The following is an 18062-nucleotide window of genomic DNA, read 5'->3' as shown; positions in this document are numbered from 1 at the left end:
CACAGTCACACACATACCACAAACATATACACACACACAGTCACACACATACCACAAACATATACACACACACAGTCACACACATACCACAAACATATACACACACACACAGTCACACAAGCACAAACATATACACACACACAGTCTCACACACATACCACAAACAATGTTTTATTCTGCAAGAGACACTTTTCTGCTTTATTATGCTTTTTATTGCTTGTTTTTTACTTCTGTTTTCCCACCAGAAATAGTGGCTTCAAAGCCATAAGGTTAACACTTGAAAAAACAAAAACAAAGCATAGAGAACGGTGCAAATTTGATTCATTTCTTTTTCTTTCAGTCTTCCAAAGTGGATGTAGAAGGGTATAAAACAAAAGTTGAAGAACTAAAGTTTTGATGAAAACCTGTGGTATTAGGGTGTAGGTTTTTATTTTATTTTGTTATTTTCCTGAAAAGAGTTAAAAGAAATAGTTTTTTTCTGGGAAGGGTGAAGTTTCTGTGAGTGTTTCGTGGAGTTAGAGACTGAATAAATCAGGAAGGGAACAGATGTTTGGTGTGATTAGCAGGTTTGATTGAATGGAACCAGCTTTGAAGTCTAATTGAAGACACTTGACATTAAAACGCTAAGATTATGTTGGTGCTTCACAAAATAAAATTAAAAATGAGACCCAGTGAAGAAAAAATATATAATATGAAACATTTGTTGGCCAGGTGAGAGACTGTGCTGATGAAATTATTATTGGTATCCAAAGACTCCACTTTGATTGAAATTTATTTAAATTTTCCATTCTACTCAGTGGTGTTCTGCTGAAAACAGTATAAAACTTGTGGAACATGAAAAAAAGCTTAAGTACCTTTTTCAAAATCAGTAGATGTGACTAGAAGAATTTAAAACAAGATACACATTTAACAGCTATTTGGAGAAGAAAGATGAAGAGAGAGATGAATGGGAAATGAATTTCTTATATTTCAGATCTGGAAGTCAAAACATCCTGCTTAAAATAGATTGGCAAATAAATACAGCTATCTTGTGTAAAATTTCAGAGAGTATCATTCAAGAATTAAAAACTGCCTGGATGTGGTGGCTCACACCCATAATCCCAGCACTTTGGGAGGCTGAGGTGGGCGGATCACCTGAGGTCAGGAGTTCGAGACCAGCCTGGCCAACATGGTGAAACCCCATCTCTATTAAAAATACAAAAAAATTAACCGGGTGTGGTGGCGAGTGCCTGTAATCTCAACTACTCAGGAGGCTGAGGCAAGAGAATCACTTGAACCCAGGAGACGGAGGTTGCAGTGAGCCAAGATTGCGCCATTGCACTCCAGTCTGGGTAACGAGAGTGAAACCCCATCTCAAAAACAAAACAAAACAAAATTAAAAACTGAAAAGGCAAAAGGGATTTCTGTGACCTCCCATTTGACCATATCTAGAAGGGGAGAGGGAAATACTTTCCACATATTTTTACCTTTGTGAACTATTGTGTTTTTATGGCTGTCTTACAGGTATCAATGTTTCACCTTGGTACAGGGAACCAAAATCGTACATAAAGCTCTATTATCACATGATCCAGCAACCTCACTACTGGGTGTTTGCCCAAAGAAAAAGATATCATTATATCAAAAAGATCCCTGCACACGTGTGTTTATCACAGCACCATTCACAATAGCAAAGATATGAAATCAACCTCAGTGTCCATCGATGGATGACTGGATAAATAAAATGTGGTATATATACACAATGGAATACTATACAGTCATACAAAATAAAATCATGTATTTTGCAGCAACATGGCTAGAACTGGAGGCCATTATCTCAAGTGAAACAACTCAGAAACAGAAAGTCAAATACTGCATGCTCTCACTGATAAGTGGGAGATAAATAATGTGTCCACATGGACATCCAGTGTGGAATAATAGACATTGGAGACTCAGAAGGGCAGGAGGCTGAGGGGGTGAGGGATGAGAAATTATTTAATGGCTACAATGTACACTATTCAGGTGATAGATACAGTAAAAGCCTAGACTTTACCACTATGCAATGTATCCATGTAACTGCACTTGTACCCCTAAATTTATACAAATAGAAAAAATAAGCTTCTACATCTACTTTGCACTAGCTCATTGTGTTTTACTTCCCATCAGTAGAAATACAATTCTCTCTTTTACTTGAGGTAGAAAAAAAAAAGTTTGTTGTTGTTATTGTTTTTTTGTTTGGTTTCTATGATGACAAACACCAGTTTGTGGCGTTGCTGAGGGAAGGCTACATGAACAGTAAGCGGTCAAAGCTGCAAGAAATAGAATAATTAGTAAGACATGGTCTGCCCAAAGAGACAGCAGGACCCAGGATGGAGAAGGTGCATGTGAATGAAATCACCCCAGCAAGGCATGTGCATTGGTTTTCTGGAGGGCTGCCGTCACAAATTACCACACACTGCATGGCTTAAACTAATGGAGATTTATTCTCTCAGACTTCTGGAGGCCAGAAGCATCTGAAATCAAGATATCAGTAGGAAGGGTTCCTTCTGGATGCTCTAGGAAACACTGTTTATGACACTCCTGCTTCTGGTGGTTGCCAGCCATTCTTGACGTTCTTTGACTTGTAGATGCATCACTCCAATCTCCATCTCTATCTTCACATGGTCTTTTTCTTTATATCTCTCTGTGTCATCTCCTCTTCTGTTTGTTTATTTTTTCGAGACCGGTTATGAGGCTGGCTAATTTTTGTATTCTGTATTTTTTGTACAGACAATGCTTCACCATGTTGCCCAAGCTGGTCTCAAACTCCTGGGCTCAAGCTATCCAGCTACGTCATCTCCCAAAGTGCTTGGATTACAGGTATGAGCCACCACACCCAGTCCTCCTCTCCTCTTCTTATAAGGGTGCCAGTCATTAAATTTAGGGCCTACTTAACTTGCAAAGATTCTACTTCCAGATAAGGACACATTGTGAAGTTCCAGATGGGCACAGATTATGAATTATCAGTGGAGAATACTACTTAGCTCACTATAACATGCAAAGTGCAAGGACACACCTTCTGTAATCTTCTGTGACCAGAGGAGGGAAAGGTACTCAAAAAGATTGGTAGGGCTGAGGTTGAGAAATGGAGTGAATTCCCTATGGATGGCTTTTCCATTTCCAGGAAGTAAGTGTTAAGATTATGAAGGGGATCAGAATATGCCACCCAAAAATATGACATTTTGGTGCAAATATTACTTTGAGCTAAAGACTACTGAATAAAAGCAGGTACAGAACAAGCTCTCTACCCTCCCACTTTCTGCTTAAAAGCAGGGCATATGTTTTCCATTTGAAAAGAAAATTCATTTGTAAAGAAAAATTTCATTTATAAAGGTGTCCTCTCATGGATGATTCCAGAGATAGAGATTACCTAAGATGACTTGCGTCTATATAATAATCTATACTTACCAGGCATTTTCTAGTCACCTTCTACAAACTTACCCCCATCCTAGAAGCTTAAATTCCATTTGCCTTTCTCTAGTTCCTTCTCTAAACTTTATCACCCTGTGTTAAGATGGTATGTAATCCCCTAGGCCCAAGCACGTCTTTGGGGTTCTCACTTCTTTTCCATGGGTCTCTCCACATGCATACAAAATAAACCATTTCTTCTGTAAACTTGTCTTTTGTCAGTTTAATTTGCTGTTCACAGTAATGAAATAAAAAAACAAAGGTTTTATTTTTTCCCCTCCTACAGTTACGTATTAAGAGTGTGTTTGTGTGTTGGGGAGATGGAAGGTTGGTGGGATTGGCAGTGGAAGGGTCTAATGTTAGAAGATAGCAGAGAGTTAAACACTGATTTTGTCAATGGCAAAGAGTAGGATGACAAGGCAGTTTGGAGACCTGGTTGTAATTAGGGACCGAACTGTGCCATGGCACCAGCATTGTTAGCGGACGTGAGCTCTCTGGGTAGAAAGGGGATCTCTGGAATTTGGACTCACTCCTTTGAGTGAGCTACCATCTTTATGGTAGTTTTCCAGGTAAATGTTTGCACAGACAATGGGGCAAATAATTAAACATTGTGGAGAATTCTTCAGGTGTTGGACCATGGAATTTAAGTTGGGTGTGTTGCAAAATGGAGGAAGCGGCACTAGTGAAGAGAGATTAAGCAAAAGAGTCAATGAATTTGAGAGTCTACTGTTGCAAATATGGTTGTGTTTTTCTCTCTTCTTTCAAAGGATTATCAACATCTTCATTTAGTGCTATTGGTATGAGCAACAATATTTCCTAGCACAATCTGTGAAGTATTCAGTCTGAGGATGACTTCAGCAAGTCAAGAAACCTTAGAAGAACAAACATTTTCTTTTTTGAGACAAGATCTCACTCTGTCATCCAGGCTGGAATGCAATGGTGTGATCCTGGCTCACTGCAGCCTCAACCTCTTGGGCTCAAGCAATGCTACCACCTCAGCCTCCTGAGTAGCTGGGACCACAGGCTTGCGTCATCATACCTGGCTAACGTTTGAATTTTTTGTAGAGACAGGGTTTCACCATGTTGGCCAGGCTGGTCTCAAACTCCTGGGCTCAAGCAATCCTCCCACCTAGGCCTCTCAAAGTGCTGGGATTACAAGTATGAGCCACCATGCCTCGCCAAAATTTGTCTTTAAAACTGTCTTTAACCATATGACCCAACCACTCCATTTGCTAGGTATATATTAAGGAGAACTGAAAACAAGCACTGAAGCAAAAACTTGGTGTGTGCATGTTGAAGGCAGTTCTGTGCCCAAGACATGAAAGGTGGAAACCACCCCAAATTCCATCAGTGGTTCCATGGATAAACAGAACGTGGGCCATCCAGCCATCCAGCCCATGTTCTGTTTGGCTGAATACCATTCAGTCATAAAAATGAAAGAAGCTCTGCTACACACTACTATAACATGGACACATCTTGAAGTCATGAGGCCTAGTGAAAGATGCCAGACACAAAAGGTCACATATTGTATGGCTCTATTTATATTAAATGTATAGAGCAGGGAAATCCATAGAGATAAAACTCAGATTAGTAGTTGTCAGGGGCTGGGGGAGGAGAGAATGGAAATGTCTCCTTAAAGGATATGGGATTTCTTTTGTGGTGATGAAAATGTTCTGGAACTAGGTAGAGGTAATGGTTGCATATCATTGTGAATGTGCGAAACGTCACTGAATTGTTCTCCTTAACATGTTCAGTTTTTCTTTTGTGAATTTCACCTCTATAAGAAAAATGACAAAGTAATTCCTCTCTGCTCTTTCTTCTTATGAGTATATACCCAAAGGAATAGAAATCATTCTATTATAAAGACACATGCTCTCTTTTGTTCACTGCAGCACTGTTCACAATAACAAAGACATAAAATCAACCTAAATGCCCATCGATGACAGATTGGATAGAGAAAATGTAGTCCATATACACCATGGAATACTATGCAGTCATCAAGAGGAATACAATCATGTCCTTTGCAGGGACATGGATGTAGCTAGAGTTCATTATCCTTAGCAAACTAATACAGGAAAAGAAAACCAAATACTGCATGTTCTCACCCAAAAGTGGGAGGTAAATGATGAGAACACACTGACACATGGAGGGGGGAACAGTACACACTGGGGCCTGTCAGAGGGTGGGGGATGGGAGGAGGGAGAGGATCCGGAAGAATAGCTAATAGATGCTGGGCCTAATACCTGGGTGATGGGATGATCTGTGCAGCAAACCACCATGGCACATGTTTACTTGTGTAACAAACCTGCACATCCTGCACAGGTACCCCTGAACTTAAAATGAAAGTTGGGAATTAAAAAATATAAAGAAATATTCCATATTCTTAGGAAAAATTAAAGAAGACATTTTGATACATATTAAATGGTCCATAGGATCACAAATATGCTAATCTATTACATGATTTCCCTACTAGTGTTTCTGTGGAAAAACAGCTTTCTGAATGAAACAACCCAAAAAGCACTATCTTCAGGCAAGACACGTTTGACAGGGGTGTTTTCTGTCACTTTGTCCAGAAGGTAGTTTTGTCCTTGAATATTACAGGGAGGACAATTGAAACATAAAAGGAATGATTGTTAAAGTGCAGCATAATCAAATCTTTCATTTTGTACATTGCTGTCTAAACTCTTGAATCAGTACTTTACAGTGGAAGGTTCTACCTTGGAAAATTAATTTATTCTAACTGTATCGTAAAATAAAAACACTGGGGACCCAACTAAGAAAAACAAAATGAACCAGCCAATTTATACTGTCCTGAAAGGGAAGGCAACCAAGTATTTCTGCTTTAGCCCTGGAGGTTTTATCCAAGGGGAATGTATTAGTCCATTCTCACACTGTTATGAAGAAATATGAGACTGAGTAACTTATAGAAAAAAGAGGTTTAACTTTCTTATGGTTCTGCAGGGTGTACAGGATGCATGGCAGCTTTTGCTTCTGGGGAGGCCTCAGAAAACGTACAATCATGGCAGAAGGGGAAGCAGGTGTCTTACATGGCTGGAGCAAGAGGAAGAGAGAGGCAGGGAGATGCCACACACTTTCAAACGATCAGATTTCATGAGCACTCTACCATGAGAACAGCACTAGAAGGATGATGCTAAACCGTTAGAAACCATCGCCATGATTCAATCACCTCCCACCAGGCCCCACTTCCAAAATTGAGGGTTACAATTCAACATGAGATTTGGGTGGGGACACAGAATCAAACCATGTCATTCCACCCCTGGCCTCTCCAAATATCATGTTCTTCTCACACTGCAAAATACAATCACGTATTCCCAATAGTCCCCCAAAGTCTTAACTCATTCCAGCATTAACTCAAAAGTCCACAGTCCATAGTCTCATATGAAAGAAGGCAAGTTCCTTCTGCCTATGAGTTTGTAAAATCAAAAACAAGTTAGTGACCTCCAAGATACGGTGGGAGTATAGGCGTTGGGTAAATACTCCCATTTCAAGAGGGAGAAATCTGCCAAAAGAAAGGAGCTACAGGCCCCATGCAAGTCTGAAACTCAGCAAGGCAGTATTCAAATCTTAAAGCTCCAAAATAATCTCTTTTGATTCCATGTCTCCCATCCAGGGCACCCCAGTGCAAGGGGTGGGCTCCCAAGGCCTTGGGCAGGGGAGGTCTCAGAGAAAAAATGCTGCAGTTACCCTCTGTGTGAATCAAAGAAATTTATTTTGCTTTTTTTTTTTTTCTAATTTTCTCATTATAGACCTTATTTTAAAGCTGTGAGTTGAACACTGGTTCACTGTGTGGGAAAAAACTGAAGAACCTTATCAATTTACACTCTTTATAGGGACTGCGTATGGAGCCCCTTGCTATTCCAACCACCAAGAAGGTAGGATCTCAGTGGATGAGACACTTGGAAAAACAAATCATTATTATTTCTTATTCATGCTTATGTTTTGTTTGAATAATAATTGTGTTTTACTTACTTTTTTTTTTAACATGGCTTTACCTATGGAGCCATTTATAATGTGTTAGACATCCTCGTTCGATGGGAAGTCTGCTATATAGGACTCAACAGTAATTTCTCAAGAAGGGGAAGTTCATAGTGTGTCAGAAGTCAGTGAGAAGCCAGACGTCTTCCTCCCCTATGGAGAGGCACAATTATATGCAATTACATCTTCTTTTTCATGCCTAGGGAAGTCACTGATATATCCACTCATAAAATACTAGACTTTGGGTGTCTATTTAGAAGTTTTTACAGCTCAAAAAAAATTTTAAAGGCAGTCTCAAACTCAACGTCTTAAGAAGGTCAACCTTTAAAATGAATAGAAGACCTTAAGTTGTAAAATGTAGGGCTCATTTAATTTATAGCCATGCATCTGTGTATTTCAGACACACATGGGGAGGAGGGAAAGTACAATGTCATGCAGGCCTAAGAATCACCAGTCCAAGAATCCTGCAAAGCCTCTCAATCCTGTTTCCCCAATGACCAATGTTGATGTGAACATGAAAATTAAGGCGGTTTCAGGCACTCACTATAGTATAAATTGGGTTCTCTTGCAGGCAACACTAAGTTCAGCATTCTGAATGTGCAACTTTGGACTAAGCACATTGCACATTTAGGAATGTAATCTAAACAAATACTTTCAGCTGTGGATGCAATTATAGTTCTTGTAATGTTGATAACGTTATAGTAAAGAAAAACAATGTGAATATATGTCAGTGAGAGATTGGACAAATCACCTAGAATAAATATATGCAACAGCATATTATATAGCTGTGAAAAAGACAAGGTATTTATTTACATTATCAAATGAAAAGATGATAGAGAGTTGAGTAGCAAAGTAGTTCCAAAGAGTATCTGTAATATAATGTCTTTTATGTTAAAATTACATGTTAATAGATGCACTAAACCTTTTCCTAGTGAAATGGTATATGTTGCTATAACTGAAGTTACAGGAATGTAAAGAGATGGAAAGGCTTATGTTTTTTCTTACCCTTTCATGTAGTCTGTATTTTTATTTATTTATTTATCTTTCTATTTATCTATCTATCTATCAATCTATCTATCTATCTATCTATACAGAGACCGGGTCTTGCTATGTTGCCCAAGCTGGATTCAAACACCTGGGCTCAAGCAATCCTCCAGCCTCAGCTTCTGGAGTAGCTGGAATTACAGAGGTGCACCACAGCACATAACTATTCTTTAAATAATAAACATTTTTTTTTTTTTTTTTTTTTTTTGAGACGGAGTCTGGCTCTGTCGCCTGGGCTGGAGTGCAGTGGCCGGATCTCAGCTCACTGCAAGCTCCGCCTCCCGGGTTTACGCCATTCTCCTGCCTCAGCCTCTGGAGTAGCTGGGACTACAGGCGCCCGCCACCTCGCCCGGCTAGTTTTTTTTTTGTATTTTTAGTAGAGACGGGGTTTCGCCGTGTTAGCCAGGATGGTCTCGATCTCCTGACCTCGTGATCCGCCCGTCTCGGCCTCCCAAAGTGCTGGGATTACAGGCTTGAGCCACTGCGCCCGGCCAATAATAAACATTTTTAACACATTTATCTAAAACATAGTGAGAAAAGAAAATGGAGAAACATAATATTTGGAATACTGGGGAATAGCATCTGTCATTTCTGTCCTGTCTGTTGCTATTTTATAAAAAGCCTTAAGAACCAGCAATGTACACATAGTTTTCAGGCAATCAGACATATATCTGCTATGATACCATTTTTTAAATGATGAAATAACTGTGTGTGTGTGTTTGTATGCTTTGTATATCAGTTTACAGTAGATAGCTATTCAATTCCTCTTTGAGATGTAAAAGGAAAAAAACTTCCACGAGGTGTGTGTTACAGACTGAATGTCTGTATGTCTGTGTCTTCACAAAATGCATGTGTTGAAATCCTCCCTTCAAGGTGATGGTGTTATGAGCTGGGGCCTTTGGGAGGTGATGAGGTCGTGAGGATGGAGCCTAATGAATGGGATGAGTGCCCTTGTAAAAGAGACCCCAGAGGGCTCCCTCGCCCCTTCCACCATGGGAGGACACAGTGAGAAGGTACGGTCTATGAACTACGTAATGAGTCCTTACCAGACATAGAATCTGCTACGCCTTGATCTTGGATCTCCAGCCTCCAGAGCTGTGCATGATCAATGTGCTATTTATGAGCCATCCAATGTTAGGTATTTTGTTGTAGCAGACTCAGTGGACTAAGACAAGAAAAAAAGACTTTGGCTTCAAGCAAAGTGAGCTTACTCCTCTGTCCTTAATACACACAAACAAATGGACAAAGATGACTACATCATCCCAACCCATAAATCAAGGATTTTCAGCCCAGAAGCAAAGATCCAACTGACATAAGCAAAGCTCCTCTCTGCACAGGGATAAACAGAAAGTGTGCAGATCACAAGTCACCTCTCCTATTTGTGCAAACCCTTTTGTGAAACTCCACGTTAGACAGATTCATGGCAGAACTATCACTTTGGTAACCAAAAGGAACCTTGAACATTTGTACAGTAATTCATCTATAGGTGCATACTGACAAGCCAAGATATTCTTGGCACTGCACTTGTCATTGTCAGTCCAGTGAAGAGCAGGACGGATTCATCAGCTTTCATTACTAGAAGAAAGGACTGACAAGTTAGTGGGCATTGGCTACCCCTGGTACAGGTTGCATGGGGATAGACGACTTAGATGTAATCTTAAGGTGGAAATGGAGTGATCAGAGGAGGCTTCCTGATGCCTGTGCACCTTCTGAGCCCTTGCCGATGAGTGACAAGTGGAAAGGCTACCTTGAGCAAAAGAGGAAGGGAGTAGGGGTTCCTAGCAGGAAGGTGGGGTTCCTGCTTGAGATTTCTAGCAGGAAGATGCCCCAGTGCCTTGACTCATAGGCAAAAAATAGCAGATATTGGGGAACTAAAATTGGTTAGCATTGGCTGGTGTGCAGCAGGTACTGAAGAGGCAGGCAACAGTGGTCAGGTAACGATGAATTTAGAGATGAAGGTGTGGAAATAAATGAAGGTCACCCACATGAAAACAAGCAAGGTGTTTATTCAGAGCTTGCTGTAGCAAAGGAATCAGCCATCATCATTCACATCTGGCTGACATTCAAAGGCCGGCAGAGCCATGGGGGAATCTTTATAGTGGGGAAAAAGGGAAAACTAAGGTGTGTTCTGATTGGAGGCAGTTGGTGGCTCACTAGAAGTGAGGCATCCTTTGTGACTGGTTAGGGGGCACATTTGGGCTTCTCTGCTTGGTCCTGAGTTGGAAGTAGGGGAAAAATTAGGGAAGCCCATAGTTATTGATCAAGTTCTGGACATTTTGGGCTGGTTGCTACAGGGCTTGCTGTTGGCTTCCTGGATGAGTTACTGCAGCTTATAGGTTAGACCTCTGTCTTTATACATGGTCTAGTCACCGTCTATTTGTGTATTATTTCTCTCAATGATAAGGATTTGAGAACGTATGCTAGGAACAATAGTTACTTAAGTGTTTTGACCTCAGGGAATTTTTATTCTATTACTTGTTCCGTCATTCTTTCTCCTGCATCTGTGCCATTTTTTTTGCACACTGATGTGTACAAAAGACACACATCAGCGCATCACTGCTCTCCAAATGTGTCATTCAAGTTTTTTGTCTTTTCCTCCATGGTTTTTATTTCTGTATTGTTACTCTGAGTTTCAGATATTTCTTCCATTTAATCTTCTAGTTCAGGGATTGGGAAATGCTTTCAGCAAAGGGCCAAATGGTAAATGTTTTTGGCTTTGTGAGCCGTTAAGTCTCTGTTGCAACTGCACAACTCCATTGTTGTACTGCAAAAACAGTCATGCACAATACAAAAATGTATAGGTGGGGCTGTGTTTAAATAAAACTTTATTTACACAAACAGGCTGTGGGCCAGATTTGGCTCTTGGGACAAATTTTATGACTTCTTTTCTAGGTTACTTATTTAAGTCTCAATAGCCATGTCCCTGCATCACTGCATCAGTGAATATAATGACAAGTACAAATGCATAATTTTTTAAATAAAATTTTATAAAGTATGTGTGTGTGTGTTATATCTCCCTAAATACTCTGAAAGGCATAAGAGTATGTCATCTCCAAATATGCCACTTTGGTGTGAGAATTATTTTTAGCTGAGGTGGAAGGATGGCTTGAACCCAGAAGTTCAAGGTTGCAGTGAGCCGAGATCGCACCACCTCAATCCAGCCTGGGTGACACAGTGAGATTCTGACTCAAAAAAATAATAATAAATAATAAAGCAAAATAAATAATAGAGGTGCAGAGGAGATGCCAATTCCACATACGGTCAGATAGCCTTGTTGAACGGGAAACACAATTTTCCAACTTAGAAAATAATTAAATCGAAAGTTGAAGAGAGTGTATTCACAGAGAGGAAGTGGGAGAGTCAAGGACTGGCATTTCCGTGGGTTCAGATGGCAGGTGCCGTGGGGATCACTGAGAGCTGGAATTGCAGAAAGAGCCACTTGTGTTGTGCGTCTTGAGTAATGACAGGCAGATGGTGGTTCTGGAAGTGCCTTATGGAATCAGGATGGCTGGGGAAGTTAATCATGGAACTAGGAGGCCAGTATGTCCAACATGTTAGGCATGCAGAAGGGGAAACTCTGATGGGGTTCAGCACACACTACCCAAAATACAGCATTTAGGCATTTGAAAAAAAACAAAAACAAAAACAAAAAACAACAGCAAAAGGAGAAAACCTACTCTCACTTTTCCCTCAGCCTTTTCTCCTGAAACATGTTGCCCAGGCTGGTCTCAAACCCCACCTTCCTGCTAGGAACCCCTACTCCCTTCTTTTGCTCACGGTAGCCTTTCCACCTGCCACTCATGGGCAAGAGTTCAGCAGATGCACAGGCATCAGGAAGCCTCCTCTAATCACTTTGCTCCCGAAGCAAGTCAAGAAACCTGGGAAGAATTCTCTAATCTTTCCTTGAAGCAGGTCCTAGGACCTTCATTCAAGAAGTGCCCTCTCTATCTCCAGAGAGAAAGAACATCTTTCTTTCTGAAGACACAGACACAGAGAAGAATCTTAACATGCAGCCCTTGCTAAGTTCACCCCACCCTGGTTTATTCCCCTTAGATCACACCCTGTTGTCCCTCAATCACACTTCTGCATGATCTCCCACAAAAATACAGTTTTCTGACTGGTCATGGTGGCTCACGCCTGTAATCCCAACACTTTGGGAGGCTGAGGCAGGGTGGATTGCCTGAGTTCAGGAGTTCGAGACCAGCCTGGGCAACATGGCGAAACTCTGTCTCTGCTATATATATATATATTAGCTGGGTGAGGTGGTGCATGCCTGTAGTCTCCACTACTTGGGAGGCTGAGGTGGGGGGATGATTTGGTCCCTGGAGGCAGAGGTTGCAGTGAGCCAAGATTGCACCACTGCACTCCAGCCTGGGAGACAGAGCCTGAGACTATTTCTCTATACATAGTTTTCCCTGGGTCTTTAGGTTTTTATCCTAAAAGCTCCTGTATCACATACAATTTATACTAAATAAATATGTATGCTTTCTTTTATCTGGCTAATCTGTCTTTTCTTATCAGGGTCTCAGCCATTAACCTTGTGATGGGTGAGGAAAAGATCTTACTTTTTCTCTCCTACAATGTGCAGGAGTTAGGGAGTTTATAAACCGTGCAACAAGACTGCGGAGGAGACCCGAGGAATGTTATGCCCTCTGAAGAATTGCCTCAGAGGCAGAGACAGCACAGAGCAGAATGGACTTGGGGATTGTGGGTGGGACTAGGGGCATAGACTATCAGAGGCAAGTGATGAGGTAACTGGGTGCGTGGCCTATCTAGAGAACTGCTCCCAGAGAGTATGCTTTTTTGGGGAAGCACAGGGCTGACCAAGATTTGCACTCTTGGTAGCTCAGAAGGCTTTCTGGGCTCTGGAAATGGAGGGAATCAGCTGAATCCGTGATGACCATTCTGGCTCCAGAAAGAGACTGCATTTCCCAGTTCCCTAGTAAGCTCCTGGGGAGTTACCAGGATCTGGCTAGAGACAGAAGCTGCCCCTCTTGGTGACCTTGAGACTCGTTGCCTCCTAGTATTTTGCAGGACAGAAATGTGAGCTGCCTTTGTGTCTTGCTGTGTAGGGTTGTTTTCTGCAAATTGGCTGAGATTGGAGTGGCACCTCCTGAAACTTCATTTTGAGGACTCTCCCCAAAGACTGGAATTCCCTTAGCAAAGATCATTTTTAATGCAAACCATCTGCTTCAATGAAAAAAAAAAGAAAAAGAAAAAGAAAGAAAAAGAAATCATGACTTCAGTTTTCTGCAAAACAGACGAATCCTTGGTTTTCACCAAAAAGCAAAGCGCTAATTAATTTTTAAAATGCTGACCTCCTTTGAATTATTTTAGTCCTTTGGATGGAAAACATGTGTCACGATTGCATGTGTTTTTATTCTTCCACAGGCTTGGAACTCTGGGTGTTGGGGAAGGCTTTCTATATGCCTCAAAGCCCTTCATACCTCATTGTGAACTGGCATCTCAGGTTACTTTTCTCATGAGTGACAGAACAAAGACCTGCATTGTGAGAAGAGGAGAGGCAAGGGTGAATTTTAAAGCATAAAGTGGTTGAATTTAGAGGCAGCAGAGGTTGGAGAGGGGGAGAGAAATTTACTTAGTTTATAAATTTGTCTGGAGCTGGCCAACATATGCCAATTATATGACCAATTCAGGTAGAAGTCAGACCTAGAAAAAGGAGAAAAACAGTATACAAATGAACACATGTGAGGTGATATTAGAGCATTGGCAATGGGGATTTAGGGGCTATGGTTGATTTTAAGAGTGTATGTGTGTAATTGGTGATCAAGAATTATTGGTACTCCAAAATAATATTAATTCAAAATATAGTTAGATTTGAATAAAGAGTGGCTTGTGTTAGGGAGGATTTATAACTTACTTCTCCTTAAGCTTGGGGGTTATATTGTTTTCTGGGGAAAAAAACAGTAGAGGTATTTTACAATAGGATAGAAAATAAAAGTAGATTCCTGAAGTAGATCTATGCCCTCACCACACACGAGCATGCTCCTTTGTAACACATCTCCGCAGTGACTATATCTTCTTCACAAGGAATTAAATGAGAAGAAAACCATGGACTACTATGCACACACAACTTACTCATATCTTCTTACTGCAATTTTTACAGATTTTCTCAACACCATTGATTTATAGGATCATGAGCAAGAAATATTGATGGCCATGAAGATGAATAAGGAAGGAAAAGTGGTCTTGATTAGTGAAATTGATGATGATTTCATGTCTTCTTTACCATAGGGGATGCCTAAGTTCTACAATTCATGTTATCAGATCTGATGAATTAGAAACTCATCCGCCTCTTGCCTGCCCTGGAAAAAATGCCAGACACTGTGAGACCAAGCAAATCTTGACTAACTAAACTTTTTGAAGAACAGGAAACTCCAACACATAGTGAGATCATGTTTGGTTTTCCCAGAATTGTTTTTTGACTAAATGGAAAGCAAAAAGAAAAAGGAATTTATTAAAGAAGCTACAATGTGAGGTTTCACGAAGGTCGAACAGGAACAGCTCCAGTCTACAGCTCCCAGCACGAGCGATGCAGAAGACAGGTGATTTCTGCATTTCCAACTAAGGTACCAGGTTCATCTCACTGGGGCTTGTCAGACAGTGGGAGCAGGACAGTGGGTACAGCCCATGGAGCGGGAGCTGAAGCAGGGTGAGGCATCGCCTCACCCAGGAAGTGCAAGGGGTCGGGGAATTCCCTTTCATAGCCAAGGGAAGCCGTGACAGACGGCACCTAGAAAATCGGGTCACTCCTACCCTAATACTGTGCTTTTCCAATGGTCTTAGCAAATGGCACACCAGGAGATTATATCCTGTGCCTGGCTCAGAGGGTCCCACGCCCACAGAGCCTCGCTCCCTGCTAGCACAGCAGTCTGAGATCGAACTGCAAGGCAGCAGCGAGGCTGGAGGAGGGGCGCACGCCATTGCTGAGGCTTGAGTAGGTAAACAAAGCACCCAGGAAGCTCGAACTGGGTGGAGCCCACTGCAGCTTAAGGAGGCCTGCCTGCCTCTGTAGACTCCACCTCTGGGGGCAGGGCATAGCTGAACAAAAGGCAGCAGAAACTTCTGCAGACTTAAACGTCCCTGTCTGACAGCTTTAAAGAGAGTAGTGGTTCTCTCAGCATGGAGTTTGAGATCTGAGAATGGACAGACTGCCTCCTCAAGTGGGTCCCTGACCCCGAGTAGCCTAACTGGGGGTCACCTCCCAGTAGGGGCCAACTGACACCTCATATGGCCAAGTGCCCCTCTGAGACGAAGCTTCCAGAGGAACGATCAGGCAGCAACAATTGCTATTCTGCAATATTTGCTGTTCTGCAGCCTCTGCTGGTGATACCCAGGCGAAGAGGGTCTGGAGTGGACCTCCAGCAAACTCCAACAGATCTGCAGCTGGGGGTCCTGACTGTTAGAAGGAAAACTAACAAACAGAAAGGACATCCACAGCAAAACCTCATCTGTATGTCACCATCATCAAAGACCAAAAGCAGATAAAACCAAAAAGGTGGGGAGAAACCAGAGCAGAAAAGCTGAAAATTCTAAAAATCACAGCAACTCTTCTCCTTCAAAGGAATGCAGCTCCTCGCCAGCAATGGGACAAAGCTGGACGGAGAACGACTGATGAGTTGAGAGAAGAAGGTTTCAGACTATTGGTAATAACAAACTTCTCTGAGCTAATAAAGGAGGATGTTCAAACCCATTGCAAAGAAGCTAAAAACCTTGAAAAAAGATTAGACGAATGGCTAACTAGAATAAACAGCGTAGAGAAGACCTTAAATGACCAGATGGAGCTGAAAACCATGGCATGAGAACTACATGACACATGCACAAACTTCAGTGCAATGGAAGAAAGGGTATCAGTGATTGAAGATCAAGTGATTGAAATGAAGTGAGAAGAGAAATCTAGAGAAAAAAGAATAAAAAGAAATGAACAAAGTCTCCAAGAAATATGGGACTATGTGAAAAGACCAAATCTACATCTGATTGGTGTAAATGAAAGTAATGGGGAGAATGGAACCAAATTGGAAAACACTCTTCAGGATATTATCCAGAACTTATCCAACCTAGCAAGGCATGGCCAACATTCAAATTCAGGAAATACAGAGAATGCCACAAAGATATTCCTCGAGAAGAGCAACTCCAAGACACAGGATTGTCAGATTCACCAAAGTTGAAATGAAGGAAAAAATGTTAAGGGCAGCCAGAGAGAAGGGTCGGGTTAACCACAAAGGGAAGCCCATCAGACTAACAGCAGATCTCTTGGCAGAAACTCTACAAGCCAGAAGAGAGTGGGGCCCGATATTCAGCATTCTTAAAGAAAAGAATTTTCAATCCAGAATTTCATATCCAGCCAAACTAAGCTTCATAAGTGAAGGAGAAATAAAATCCTTTACAGACAAGCAAATACTGAGAGATTTTATCACCACCAGGCCTGCCCTACAAGAGCTCCTGAAGGGAGCACTAAACATGGAAAGGAACAACCAGTACCAGCCACTGCAAAAACATGCCAAATTGTAAAGTCCATCGATGCTAGGAAGAAACTGCATCAACTAACGAGCAAAATAACCAGCTAACATCATAATGACAGGATCAGATTCACACATAACAATATTAACCTTAAATGTAAATGGGCTAAATGCTCCAATTAAAAGACACAGATTGGCAAATTGGATAAAGAGTCAAGACCCATCAGTGTGCTGTATTCAGGAGATCCATCTCACATGCAGAGACACACATAGGCTCAAAATAAAGGGGTGGAGGAAGATCTACCAAGCAAATGGAAAACAAAACAAAACAAAAAAGCAGGGGTTGCAATCCTAGTCTCTGATAAAACAGACTTTAAACCAACAGAGATCAGAAGAGACAAAGAAGGCCATTACATAATAGTAAAGGGATCAACTCAACAAGAAAAACTAACTATCCTAAATATATATGCACCCAATACAGGAGCACCCAAATTCATAAAGCAAGTCCTTAGAAACTTACAAAGAGACTAAGACTCCCACACAATAATAATGGGAGACTTTAACAGCCCACTGTCAACATTACACAGATCAACGACTTTATGTTTTGTTTTGAATAGATCTTTGAGAATGAGGTATTGACTTCTACAGGTTATTCAAGGTGAATTTTCATTCAGAAATGAACTCCTTAATCCATTTGAGTCAGGAAACATTCAATCACTTATGTTTTATGACTCTGTAAATTCAAAAATTATCTCCCAATCTACTTACGTTTTATGACTCTGTAAACTCAAAAATTCTCTCCCTAATTATAATGTAGCTTTGCATATATGCTTCTTTTTTTTTTTTTTTTACTGCATATTCTCATTTATATGTGGAATTGAAAACAACTGAACTCAAAGAAGCAAAGAATAAAATGGTGGGTACCCAAGGCTAGGAGGGTTAGAAGATTGGGGAGATGATGGCCAAAAGGTACAAAGCCTCAATTAGACAGGAGGAGTAAGTTTGGGAGGTTTTTTCTACTTTAAGATATACTGCAGTATGATGAATACAGTAAATAATAACATATTATATATTTCAAAATCACCAAGAGTTCATTTCTTTTTTTTTTTTTTTTTTTTT

Source organism: Piliocolobus tephrosceles, chromosome Y, assembly GCF_002776525.5.
Source record: "Piliocolobus tephrosceles isolate RC106 chromosome Y, ASM277652v3, whole genome shotgun sequence".
Classification (NCBI taxonomy): domain Eukaryota; kingdom Metazoa; phylum Chordata; class Mammalia; order Primates; family Cercopithecidae; genus Piliocolobus; species Piliocolobus tephrosceles.
Note: the sequence above shows the minus strand (reverse complement) of the source record.